The sequence below is a fragment of the Haliotis rufescens genome, unplaced genomic scaffold, assembly GCF_023055435.1.
Source record: "Haliotis rufescens isolate VD_foot unplaced genomic scaffold, xgHalRufe1.0.p SCAF_15, whole genome shotgun sequence".
NCBI lineage: Eukaryota > Metazoa > Mollusca > Gastropoda > Lepetellida > Haliotidae > Haliotis > Haliotis rufescens.
Window position 1 is genome coordinate 9,106,209 of NW_025963835.1, and position 12,570 is coordinate 9,118,778.

A 12,570-nucleotide genomic window follows, 5' to 3' on the forward strand; every position below is an offset into this window, starting at 1 on the left:
TGGATGTCGGTGGAATGTGAGGTAACATGGTGGTGGATCTCAGTGGAATGTTGGGTAATATAATGGTGAATGTCAGTTGAATGTGAGGTAACATGGTGGTGGATGTCAGTGGAATGTGAGGTAACATGGTGGTGGATGTCGGTGGAGTGTGAGGTAAGATGGTGGTGGATGTCGGTGGAATGTGAGGTAACATGGTGGTGGATGTCGGTGGAATGTGAGGTAACATGGTGAGTGAGTGAGTGAGTGAGTTGGGTTTAACCCCGCTTTTAACAGTATTCCAGTTATATCGTGGCGTGTCAGCTTAATGTGGGAGGAAAGCCCGAAGTGATGCAGGTCTCAGACGTTTACTACTTCGGTGAAACCCACGAGCACGGGTATGAGGTAACATGGTGCTGGATGTCAGTGGAATGTTGGGTAATATCGTGGTGGATGTCAGTGGAATGTTGGGTAATATAATGGTGGATGTCAGTGGAATGTGAGGTAACATGGTACTGGATGTCGGTGGAATGCGAGGTAACATGGTACTGGATGTCAGTGGAATGTGGGGTAATCTAATGGTGGATCTTAGTGGAATGTTGGGTAATATAATGGTGAATGACAGTGGAATGTGAGGTAACATGGTACTGGATGTCGGTGGAATGTGAGGTAACATGGTGGTGGATGTCAGTGGAGTGTGAGGTAACATGGTGCTGGATGTCAGTGGAATGTTGGGTAATATAATGGTGGATGTCAGTGGAATGTGAGGTAACATGGTACTGGATGTCGGTGGAATGTGATGTAACATGGTGGTGGATGTAGGTGGAATGTGGGGTAACATGGTGGTGGATGTTAGTGGAATGTGGGGTAACATGGTGGTGGATCTCAGTGGAATGTGAGGTAACATGGTGGTGGATTTCAGTGGAGTGTGAGGTAACATGGTGCTGGATGTCAGTGGAATGTTGGGTAATATAATGGTGGATATCAGTGGAATGTGAGGTAACATAGTACTGGATGTCGGTGGAATGTGAGGTAACATGGTGGTGGATCTCAGTGGAATGTTGGGTAATATAATGGTGAATGTCAGTTGAATGTGAGGTAACATGGTGGTGGATGTCAGTGGAATGTGAGGTAACATGGTGGTGGATGTCAGTGGAGTGTGAGGTAACATGGTGGTGGATGTCGGTGGAGTGTGAGGTAACATGGTGGTGGATGTCGGTGGAATGTGAGGTAACATGGTGGTGAATGTCGGTGGAATGTGAGGTAACATGGTGAGTGAGTGAGTGAGTGAGTTGGGTTTAACGCCGCTTTTAACAGTATTCCAGTTATATCGTGGCGTGTCAGCTTAATGTGGGAGGAAAGCCCGAAGTGATGCAGGTCTCAGACGTTTACTACTTCGGTGAAACCCACGAGCACGGGTATGAGGTAACATGGTGCTGGATGTCAGTGGAATGTTGGGTAATATCGTGGTTGATGTCAGTGGAATGTTGGGTAATATAATGGTGGATGTCAGTGGAATGTGAGGTAACATGGTACTGGATGTCGGTGGAATGCGAGGTAACATGGTACTGGATGTCAGTGGAATGTGGGGTAATCTAATGGTGGATGTCAGTGGAATGTGAGGTCACATGGTACTGGATGTCGGTGGAATGTGAGGTAACATGGTGGTGGATCTCAGTGGAATGTTGGGTAATATAATGGTGGATGTCAGTGGAATGTGAGGTAACATGGTACTGGATGTCGGTGGAATGTGAGGTAACATGGTGGTGGATCTCAGTGGAATAATGGGTAATATAATGGTGGATGTCAGTGGAATGTGAGGTCACATGGTACTGGATGTCGGTGGAATGTGAGGTAACATGGTGGTGGATCTCAGTGGAATGTTGGGTAATATAATGATGAATGTCAGTGGAATGTGAGGTAACATGGTGGTGGATGTCAGTGGAATGTGAGGTAACATGGTGGTTGATGTCAGTGGAGTGTGAGGTAACATGGTGGTGGATGTCAGTGGCATGTTGGGTAATATAATGGTGGATGTCAGTGGAATGTTGGGTAATATAATGGTGGATGTTAGTGGAATGTGGGGTAAGATGGTGGTGGATCTCAGTGGAATGTGAGGTAACATGGTGGTGGATCTCAGTGGAGTGTGAGGTAACATGGTGGTGGATGTCAGTGGAGTGTGAGGTAACATGGTGGTGGATGTCGGTGGAATGTGGGGTAACATGGTGGTGGATGTCGGTGGAATCTGGGGTAACATGGTGGTGGATGTCGGTGGAATGTGAGGTAACATGGTACTGGATGTCGGTGGAATGCAAGGTAACATGGTACTGGATGTCAGTGGAATGTGGGGTAATCTAATGGTGGATGTCAGTGGAATGTGAGGTAACATGGTGGTGGATGTCAGTGGAATGTGGGGTAACATGGTACTGGATGTCGGTGGAATGTGAGGTAACATGGTACTGGATGTCGTTGGAATGTGAGGTAACATGGTACTGGATGTCGGTGGAATGTGGGGTAATCTAATGGTGGATGTCAGTGGAATATGAGGTAACATGGTGGTTGATGTTAGTGGAATGTGGGGTAACATGGTGGTGGATGTCAGTGGAATTTGAGGTAACATGGTGGTGGATGTCAGTGGAATGTGAGGTAACATGGTGGTGGATGTCAGTGGAATGTTGGGTAATATAATGGTTGATGTCAGTGGAATGTGAGGTAACATGGTACTGGATGTTAGTGGAATGTGGAGTAACATGGTGGTGGATGTCAGTGGAATGTGAGGTAACATGGAGGTGGATATCAGTGGAATGTGGGGTAACATGGTGGTGGATCTCAGTGGAATGTGAGATAACATGGTGCTGGATGTCAGTGGAATGTTGGGTAATATAATGGTGGATGTCAGTGGAATGTGAGGTAACATGGTACTGGATGTCGAGGGAATGTGAGGTAACATGGTGGTGGATCTTAGTGGAATGTTGGGTAATATAATGGTGAATGACAGTGGAATGTGAGGTAACATGGTACTGGATGTCGGTGGAATGTGAGGTAACATGGTGGTGGATGTCAGTGGAGTGTGAGGTAACATGGTGCTGGATGTCAGTGGAATGTTGGGTAATATAATGGTGGATGTCAGTGGAATGTGAGGTAACATGGTACTAGATGTCAGTGGAATGTGAGGTAACATGGTGGTGGATCTCAGTGGAATGTTGGGTAATATAATGGTGGATGTCAGTGGAATGTGAGGTAACATGGTACTGGATGTCGGTGGAATGTGATGTAACATGGTGGTGGATGTCAGTGGAATGTGAGGTAACATGGTGGTGGATGTCGGTGGAATGTGGGGTAACATGGTGGTGGATGTTAGTGGAATGTGGGGTAACATGGTGGTGGATCTCAGTGGAATGTGAGGTAACATGGTGGAGCATTTCAGTGGAGTGTGAGGTAACATGGTGCTGGATGTCAGTGGAATGTTGGGTAATATAATGGTGGATATCAGTGGAATGTGAGGTAACATGGTACTGGATGTCGGTGGAATGTGAGGTAACATGGTGGTGGATCTCAGTGGAATGTTGGGTAATATAATGGTGAATGTCAGTTGAATGTGAGGTAACATGGTGGTGGATGTCAGTGGAATGTGAGGTAACATGGTGGTGGATGTCGGTGGAGTGTGAGGTAAGATGGTGGTGGATGTCGGTGGAATGTGAGGTAACATGGTGGTGGATGTCGGTGGAATGTGAGGTAACATGGTGAGTGAGTGAGTGAGTGAGTTGGGTTTAACGCCGCTTTTAACAGTATTCCAGTTATATCGTGGCGTGTCAGCTTAATGTGGGGGAAAGCCCGAAGTGATGCAGGTCTCAGACGTTTACTACTTCGGTGAAACCCACGAGCACGGGTATGAGGTAACATGGTGCTGGATGTCAGTGGAATGTTGGGTAATATAATGGTGAATGACAGTGGAATGTGAGGTAACATGGTACTGGATGTCGGTGGAATGTGAGGTAACATGGTGGTGGATGTCAGTGGAGTGTGAGGTAACATGGTGCTGGATGTCAGTGGAATGTTGGGTAATATAATGGTGGATGTCAGTGGAATGTGAGGTAACATGGTACTAGATGTCAGTGGAATGTGAGGTAACATGGTGGTGGATCTCAGTGGAATGTTGGGTAATATAATGGTGGATGTCAGTGGAATGTGAGGTAACATGGTACTGGATGTCGGTGGAATGTGATGTAACATGGTGGTGGATGTCAGTGGAATGTGAGGTAACATGGTGGTGGATGTCGGTGGAATGTGGGGTAACATGGTGGTGGATGTTAGTGGAATGTGGGGTAACATGGTGGTGGATCTCAGTGGAATGTGAGGTAACATGGTGGAGCATTTCAGTGGAGTGTGAGGTAACATGGTGCTGGATGTCAGTGGAATGTTGGGTAATATAATGGTGGATATCAGTGGAATGTGAGGTAACATGGTACTGGATGTCGGTGGAATGTGAGGTAACATGGTGGTGGATCTCAGTGGAATGTTGGGTAATATAATGGTGAATGTCAGTTGAATGTGAGGTAACATGGTGGTGGATGTCAGTGGAATGTGAGGTAACATGGTGGTGGATGTCGGTGGAGTGTGAGGTAAGATGGTGGTGGATGTCGGTGGAATGTGAGGTAACATGGTGGTGGATGTCGGTGGAATGTGAGGTAACATGGTGAGTGAGTGAGTGAGTGAGTTGGGTTTAACGCCGCTTTTAACAGTATTCCAGTTATATCGTGGCGTGTCAGCTTAATGTGGGGGAAAGCCCGAAGTGATGCAGGTCTCAGACGTTTACTACTTCGGTGAAACCCATGAGCACGGGTATGAGGTAACATGGTGCTGGATGTCAGTGGAATGTTGGGTAATATCGTGGTGGATGTCAGTGGAATGTTGGGTAATATAATGGTGGATGTCAGTGGAATGTGAGGTAACATGGTACTGGATGTCGGTGGAATGTGAGGTAACATGGTGGTGGATGTCAGTGGAGTGTGAGGTAACATGGTGCTGGATGTCAGTGGAATGTTGGGTAATATAATGGTGGATGTCAGTGGAATGTGAGGTAACATGGTACTAGATGTCAGTGGAATGTGAGGTAACATGGTGGTGGATGTCAGTGGAATGTTGGGTAATATAATGGTGGATGTCAGTGGAATGTGAGGTAACATGGTACTGGATGTCGGTGGAATGTGATGTAACATGGTGGTGGATGTAGGTGGAATGTGGGGTAACATGGTGGTGGATGTTAGTGGAATGTGGGGTAACATGGTGGTGGATCTCAGTGGAATGTGAGGTAACATGGTGGTGGATTTCAGTGGAGTGTGAGGTAACATGGTGCTGGATGTCAGTGGAATGTTGGGTAATATAATGGTGGATATCAGTGGAATGTGAGGTAACATAGTACTGGATGTCGGTGGAATGTGAGGTAACATGGTGGTGGATCTCAGTGGAATGTTGGGTAATATAATGGTGAATGTCAGTTGAATGTGAGGTAACATGGTGGTGGATGTCAGTGGAATGTGAGGTAACATGGTGGTGGATGTCAGTGGAGTGTGAGGTAACATGGTGGTGGATGTCGGTGGAGTGTGAGGTAACATGGTGGTGGATGTCGGTGGAATGTGAGGTAACATGGTGGTGAATGTCGGTGGAATGTGAGGTAACATGGTGAGTGAGTGAGTGAGTGAGTTGGGTTTAACGCCGCTTTTAACAGTATTCCAGTTATATCGTGGCGTGTCAGCTTAATGTGGGAGGAAAGCCCGAAGTGATGCAGGTCTCAGACGTTTACTACTTCGGTGAAACCCACGAGCACGGGTATGAGGTAACATGGTGCTGGATGTCAGTGGAATGTTGGGTAATATCGTGGTTGATGTCAGTGGAATGTTGGGTAATATAATGGTGGATGTCAGTGGAATGTGAGGAATATGGTACTGGATGTCGGTGGAATGCGAGGTAACATGGTACTGGATGTCAGTGGAATGTGGGGTAATCTAATGGTGGATGTCAGTGGAATGTGAGGTAACATGGTGGTGGATGTCAGTGGAATGTGGGGTAACATGGTACTGGATGTCGGTGGAATGTGAGGTAACATGGTACTGGATGTCGTTGGAATGTGAGGTAACATGGTACTGGATGTCGGTGGAATGTGGGGTAATCTAATGGTGGATGTCAGTGGAATATGAGGTAACATGGTGGTGGATGTTAGTGGAATGTGGGGTAACATGGTGGTGGATGTCAGTGGAATTTGAGGTAACATGGTGGTGGATGTCAGTGGAATGTGAGGTAACATGGTGGTGGATGTCAGTGGAATGTTGGGTAATATAATGGTTGATGTCAGTGGAATGTGAGGTAACATGGTACTGGATGTCAGTGGAATGTGGGGTAACATGGTGGTGGATGTCAGTGGAATGTTGGGTAACATGGAGGTGGATATCAGTGGAATGTGGGGTAACATGGTGGTGGATCTCAGTGGAATGTGAGGTAACATGGTGGTGGATTTCAGTGGAGTGTGAGGTAACATGGTGGTGGATGTCGGTGGAATGTGGGGTAACATGGTGGTGGATGTTAGTGGAATGTGGGGTAACATGGTGGTGGATCTCAGTGGAATGTGAGGTAACATGGTGGTGGATTTCAGTGGAGTGTGAGGTAACATGGTGCTGGATGTCAGTGGAATGTTGGGTAATATAATGGTGGATATCAGTGGAATGTGAGGTAACATGGTACTGGATGTCGGTGGAATGTGAGGGAACATGGTGGTGGATCTCAGTGGAATGTTGGGTAATATAATGGTGGATGTCAGTGGAATGTGAGGTAACATGGTACTGGATGTCGGTGGAATGTGAGGTAACATGGTGGTGGATGTCAGTGGAATGTGAGGTAACATGGTGGTGGATGTCAGTGGAATGTTGGGTAATATAATGGTGGATGTCAGTGGAATGTGAGGTAACATGGTGGTGGATCTCAGTGGAATGTGAGGTAACATGGTACTGGATGTCAGTGGAATGTGAGGTAACATGGTGGTGGATGTCAGTGGAATGTGAGGTAATATAATGGTGGATGTCAGTGGAATGTGAGGTAACATGGTACTGGATGTCGGTGGAATGTGAGGTAACATGGTACTGGATGTCAGTGGAATGTGAGGTAACATGGGGGTGGATGTCAGTGGAGTGTTAGGTAACATGGCGGTGGATGTCAGTGGAATGTTGGGTAATATAATGGTGGATGTTAGTGGAATGTTGGGTAACATGGTGGTTGATCTCAGTGGAATATGAGGTAACATGGTGGTGGATCTCAGTGGAGTGTGAGGTAACATGGTGGTGGATGTCAGTGGAGTGTGAGGTAACATGGTGGTGGATGTCGGTGGAATGTGAGGTAACATGGTGGTGGATGTCAGTGGAATGTTGGGTAATATAATGGTGGATGTCAGTGGAATGTGAGGTTACATGGTGGTGGATGTCGTTGGAATGTGGGGTAACATGGTGGTGGATGTCGGTGGAATGTGAGGTAACATGGTGGTGGATGTCAGTGGAATGTTGGGTAATATCGTTGTGGATGTCAGTGGAATGTTGGGTAATATAATGGTGGATGTCAGTGGAATGTGAGGTAACATGGTACTGGATGTCGGTGGAATGTGAGGTAACATGGTGGTGGATGTCAGTGGAATGTTGGGTAATATAATGATGGATGTCAGTGGAATGTGAGATTACATGGTGGTGGATGTCGGTGGAATGTGAGGTAACATGGTGGTGGATCTCAGTGGAATGTGAGGTAACATGGTGGTGGATGTCGGTTGAATGTGAGGTAACATGGTACTGGATGTCGGTGGAATGTGAGGTAACATGGTGGTGGATGTCAGTGGAATGTGAGGTAACATGGTGGTGGATCTCAGTGGAATGTTGGGTAATATAATTGTGGATGTCAGTGGAATGTGAGGTAACATGGTACTGGATATCGGTGGAATGTGAGGTAACATGGTGGTGGATGTCAGTGGAATGTGAGGTAACATGGTACTGGATGTCAGTGGAATGTGGGGTAATCTAATGGTGGATGTCAGTGGAATGTGAGGTAACATGGTGGTGGATGTCAGTGGAATGTGGGGTAACATGGTACTGGATGTCGGTGGAATGTGAGGTAACATGGTACTGGATGTCGTTGGAATGTGAGGTAACATGGTACTGGATGTCGGTGGAATGTGAGGTAACATGGTGGTGGATGTCGGTGGAATGTGAGGTAACATGGTGGTGGATGTCAGTGGAATGTGGGGTACCATGGTACTGGATGTCGGTGGAATGTGAGGTAACATGGTACTGGATGTCGGTGGAATGTGAGGTAACATGGTGGTGGATGTCGGTGGAATGTGAGGTAAGATGGTGGTGGATGTCAGTGGAATGTGGGGTAACATGGTACTGGATGTCGGTGGAATGTGAGGTAAGATGGTACTGGATGTCGGTGGAATGTGAGGTAACATGGTGGTGGATGTCAGTGGAGTGTGAGGTAACATGGTGCTGGATGTCAGTGGAATGTTGGGTAATATAATGGTGGATGTCAGTGGAATGTGAGGTAACATGGTGGTGGATCTCAGTGGAATGTTGGGTAATATAATGGTGGATGTCAGTGGAATGTGAGGTAACATGGTACTGGATGTCGGTGGAATGTGGGGTAACATGGTGGTGGATGTTAGTGGAATGTGGGGTAACATGGTGGTGGATCTCAGTGGAATGTGAGGTAACATGGTGGTGGATTTCAGTGGAGTGTGAGGTAACATGGTGCTGGATGTCAGTGGAATGTTGGGTAATATAATGGTGGATATCAGTGGAATGTGAGGTAACATAGTACTGGATGTCGGTGGAATGTGAGGTAACATGGTGGTGGATCTCAGTGGAATGTTGGGTAATATAATGGTGAATGTCAGTTGAATGTGAGGTAACATGGTGGTGGATGTCAGTGGAATGTGAGGTAACATGGTGGTGGATGTCAGTGGAGTGTGAGGTAACATGGTGGTGGATGTCGGTGGAGTGTGAGGTAACATGGTGGTGGATGTCGGTGGAATGTGAGGTAACATGGTGGTGAATGTCGGTGGAATGTGAGGTAACATGGTGAGTGAGTGAGTGAGTGAGTTGGGTTTAACGCCGCTTTTAACAGTATTCCAGTTATATCGTGGCGTGTCAGCTTAATGTGGGAGGAAAGCCCGAAGTGATGCAGGTCTCAGACGTTTACTACTTCGGTGAAACCCACGAGCACGGGTATGAGGTAACATGGTGCTGGATGTCAGTGGAATGTTGGGTAATATCGTGGTTGATGTCAGTGGAATGTTGGGTAATATAATGGTGGATGTCAGTGGAATGTGAGGTAACATGGTACTGGATGTCGGTGGAATGCGAGGTAACATGGTACTGGATGTCAGTGGATTGTGGGGTAATCTAATGGTGGATGTCAGTGGAATGTGAGGTAACATGGTGGTGGATGTCAGTGGAATGTGGGGTAACATGGTACTGGATGTCGGTGGAATGTGAGGTAACATGGTACTGGATGTCGTTGGAATGTGAGGTAACATGGTACTGGATGTCGGTGGAATGTGGGGTAATCTAATGGTGGATGTCAGTGGAATATGAGGTAACATGGTGGTGGATGTTAGTGGAATGTGGGGTAACATGGTGGTGGATGTCAGTGGAATTTGAGGTAACATGGTGGTGGATGTCAGTGGAATGTGAGGTAACATGGTGGTGGATGTCAGTGGAATGTTGGGTAATATAATGGTTGATGTCAGTGGAATGTGAGGTAACATGGTACTGGATGTTAGTGGAATGTGGGGTAACATGGTGGTGGATGTCAGTGGAATGTTGGGTAACATGGAGGTGGATATCAGTGGAATGTGGGGTAACATGGTGGTGGATCTCAGTGGAATGTGAGGTAACATGGTGGTGGATTTCAGTGGAGTGTGAGGTAACATGGTGGTGGATGTCGGTGGAATGTGGGGTAACATGGTGGTGGATGTTAGTGGAATGTGGGGTAACATGGTGGTGGATCTCAGTGGAATGTGAGGTAACATGGTGGTGGATTTCAGTGGAGTGTGAGGTAACATGGTGCTGGATGTCAGTGGAATGTTGGGTAATATAATGGTGGATATCAGTGGAATGTGAGGTAACATGGTACTGGATGTCGGTGGAATGTGAGGTAACATGGTGGTGGATGTCAGTGGAATGTGAGGTAACATGGTGGTGGATGTCAGTGGAATGTTGGGTAATATAATGGTGGATGTCAGTGGAATGTGAGGTAACATGGTGGTGGATCTCAGTGGAATGTGAGGTAACATGGTACTGGATGTCAGTGGAATGTGAGGTAACATGGTGGTGGATGTCAGTGGAATGTGAGGTAATATAATGGTGGATGTCAGTGGAATGTGAGGTAACATGGTACTGGATGTCGGTGGAATGTGAGGTAACATGGTACTGGATGTCAGTGGAATGTGAGGTAACATGGGGGTGGATGTCAGTGGAGTGTGAGGTAACATGGCGGTGGATGTCAGTGGAATGTTGGGTAATATAATGGTGGATGTTAGTGGAATGTTGGGTAACATGGTGGTTGATCTCAGTGGAATATGAGGTAACATGGCGGTGGATCTCAGTGGAGTGTGAGGTAACATGGTGGTGGATGTCGGTGGAATGTGAGGTAACATGGTGGTGGATGTCAGTGGAATGTTGGGTAATATAATGGTGGATGTCAGTGGAATGTGAGGTTACATGGTGGTGGATGTCGTTGGAATGTGGGGTAACATGGGGGTGGATGTCAGTGGAGTGTGAGGTAACATGGCGGTGGATGTCAGTGGAATGTTGGGTAATATAATGGTGGATGTTAGTGGAATGTTGGGTAACATGGTGGTTGATCTCAGTGGAATATGAGGTAACATGGCGGTGGATGTCAGTGGAGTGTGAGGTAACATGGTGGTGGATGTCGGTGGAATGTGAGGTAACATGGTGGTGGATGTCAGTGGAATGTTGGGTAATATAATGGTGGATGTCAGTGGAATGTGAGGTTACATGGTGGTGGATGTCGTTGGAATGTGGGGTAACATGGTGGTGGATGTCGGTGGAATGTGAGGTAACATGGTGGTGGATGTCAGTGGAATGTTGGGTAATATCGTTGTGGATGTCAGTGGAATGTTGGGTAATATCATGGTGGATGTCAGTGGAATGTGAGGTAACATGGTACTGGATGTCGGTGGAATGTGAGGTAACATGGTGGTGGATGTCAGTGGAATGTTGGGTAATATAATGGTGGATGTCAGTGGAATGTGAGATTACATGGTGGTGGATGTCGGTGGAATGTGGGGTAACATGGTGGTGGATGTCAGTGGAATGTGAGGTAACATGGTGGTGGATGTCGGTTGAATGTGAGGTAACATGGTACTGGATGTCGGTGGAATGTGAGGTAACATGGTGGTGGATGTCAGTGGAATGTGAGGTAACATGGTGGTGGATCTCAGTGGAATGTTGGGTAATATAATTGTGGATGTCAGTGGAATGTGAGGTAACATGGTACTGGATATCGGTGGAATGTGAGGTAACATGGTGGTGGATGTCAGTGGAATGTGAGGTAACATGGTACTGGATGTCAGTGGAATGTGGGGTAATCTAATGGTGGATGTCAGTGGAATGTGAGGTAACATGGTGGTGGATGTCAGTGGAATGTGGGGTAACATGGTACTGGATGTCGGTGGAATGTGAGGTAACATGGTACTGGATGTCGTTGGAATGTGAGGTAACATGGTACTGGATGTCGGTGGAATGTGAGGTAACATGGTGGTGGATGTCGGTGGAATGTGAGGTAACATGGTGGTGGATGTCAGTGGAATGTGGGGTAACATGGTACTGGATGTCGGTGGAATGTGAGGTAACATGGTACTGGATGTCGGTGGAATGTGAGGTAACATGGTGGTGGATGTCGGTGGAATGTGAGGTAACATGGTGGTGGATGTCAGTGGAATGTGGGGTAACATGGTACTGGATGTCGGTGGAATGTGAGGTAAGATGGTACTGGATGTCGGTGGAATGTGAGGTAACATGGTGGTGGATGTCAGTGGAATGTGAGGTAACATGGTGGTGGATGTCGGTGGAATGTGAGGTAACATGGTACTGGATGTCGGTGGAATGTGAGGTAACATGGTACTGGATGTCAGTGGAATGTGAGGTAACATGGTGATTGATCTCAGTGGAATGTGAGGTAACATGGTGGTGGATGTCAGTGGAATGTGAGGTAACATGGTACTGGATGTCGGTGAAATGTGGGGTAACATGGTACTGGATGTCGGTGGAATGTGAGGTAACATGGTACTGGATGTCGTTGGAATGTGGGGTAACATGGTACTGGATGTCTGTGGAATGTGAGGTAACATGGTACTGGATGTCTGTGGAATGTGAGGTAACATGGTACTGGATGTCGGTGGAATGTGAGGTAACATGGTACTGGATGTCGGTGGAATGTGAGGTAAGATGGTACTGGATGTCGGTGGAATGTGAGGTAACATGGTGGTGGATGTCAGTGGAATGTGAGGTAACATGGTACTGGATGTCGGTGGAATGT

At 47.0% G+C, this 12,570-nt stretch overlaps 1 protein-coding gene across 2 annotated transcripts in view; it reads right to left on the reverse strand.

The window, feature by feature from the left end:
- The window catches only part of LOC124147154 (TBC1 domain family member 10B-like), a 120,628-nt gene that overhangs the window by 21,070 nt on the left and 86,988 nt on the right, over positions 1 to 12,570 (reverse strand). The window lies entirely within an intron of this gene.